Source organism: Asparagus officinalis, chromosome 8 (genome assembly GCF_001876935.1).
Source record: "Asparagus officinalis chromosome 8, Aspof.V1, whole genome shotgun sequence".
Lineage (NCBI taxonomy): Eukaryota > Viridiplantae > Streptophyta > Magnoliopsida > Asparagales > Asparagaceae > Asparagus > Asparagus officinalis.
Genome location: NC_033801.1, coordinates 78,633,001 through 78,634,823, shown reverse-complemented (window position 1 = coordinate 78,634,823; position 1,823 = coordinate 78,633,001).

Genomic DNA, 1,823 nt, shown 5'->3' with positions numbered 1-1,823 from the left:
AAACTGAGTTGGTTTTTAAAATTAAATCTAAAACGGGTCTTTTTTAAAGAAATTTTTGACAAACAAGCCGGTTTTGAAAAATTGTCCTTTTTGGAAATTGCGGGATTAAAATGAAGAAGCCCCCACCCGCACACACGTCCTCCCCCGCACACACGTTCCCCCCGGGCTCTCTCTGCGGAAAAGAGCGAAAGAGCGACCGAACGAAAAAAAAAGGGACAGAAAAAAAATTCTAGGGTTTATTCCTCTCATCTAACCTCAAACCCTAACACAATCCCCAATCCAAGCCACTCTGCTCTCCTCTGCTGAGAGTTCGCTCTCAATCGCTAAACGACAGGTAACTATCCTCAATTTGGGCCTTTTTTCTTGCTCTCTTTTGATCCGTTTAAGTTCGATTGGAGATGCAATGGAGTTCATTCGGAGTCTCATTGGGTGGAATCTGACATAGGTTTTGAATCGTGTGCGGTTTTCCATCAGTTAGGGTTTTGGTTTTGGAGCTTCTGTTGTTTGACCGAATTATGTTTTGATCTTTTCATTTATTTGATAGGTTCATATTAGTATTTCTTTTGCAATAATATTGGGACTTTTGGAGGTTTGCATTGTTATTGAACCTCAAAAATTGATTTTTTCCCCGTATCATAGTTCTTTCATCACACATGCGAGAATAGTCTACAATTTGCATACGGTCACTATGAATTCAATTTAGTTTGATGTTTTGTTACTGATAAGAAATCAATATTATGAAGCAATAGAAGTAGTTAGCTTCTTGTATCCCTGGCCCTTGTAGGTTCAGGCCTTCGAATCTTATTTTTTGATGTTTAAGGTGATTAGAAAGTTTAACAGTGTATTTCATAGCTATCATTCATTTTCTTTCATTTGGTAGGTTGTATTTCATTATTGGTTAATTCCCATGCTCAATGTTTAAACAAAATATTCCATGTCTTAGTAAATTATCAATTGATTTTTTTTTTATGATTTAGATAATCCTGGAAGCATCTTATATTGGGTCTCTACTAGCAAGAAGTGGGCACTTGCAGAGAGATGTATGGCCAAGGGAACTACCCACAGTTTAGACCTCCTCCATTCCAGCAGTCTCAACCCAACCCGCCGCTCAATCTCCTTTCCAACAAGCTCCTCCTCGCCCACCGCCTCCACCACAATATCAGCAACCAGGCCCCTCCTATCTGCATCATACATCTCAGCCCTATCTCCCCCCACGTCCTTCAATTCAAGGGAGTTCCCCGTTGCCCCCTCCCTACTCTCAACCAAATGCCTCTTATCCTTCTCACCTTGTTTCTCAACCAATGCCTCGTCCTCCTAGAATTTTCCCTGCGCCACCACCACCACCACCTCATTCTCAAGGGCAAATTCGGTATCACACTCCACTCCCTCCGCCTCCTGGAATTCAGCACATGCCAGCTCCTCCCCCTCCCCCTCCCCCTCCATCTTCCTTTGTCTCTGTATCTCCTTCCCCATTTCTACCATCCCTTCCTTCTCTTACGCCACCCCCACCCCCTCCTTCTTCCCCTCCACCTCTTCCTCCATCTCCACCTCCACCTCCGCCAACTTCTTCACCAGCGGAGTCTTCTGGTGTTCGAAAGGAACCCGCTTCGGATCCCATAACTCATCGTATTGCTGATGCTTCCGTTAGTCCTAATAATAGCGAGGTTGGCAAGTCTGAGAATAGAGGTGGTGTTGTCAAGACAGAGGAATCAGGTGATCTTCCTTTACCTCTACCTAAGCCAGTAGATGAAGAGCAAAATGTTCCATCACCAAGAGCGTTGAGAGCAGAGGGTCCTTCATGGCTTGGTAATTTTGAAGATGGG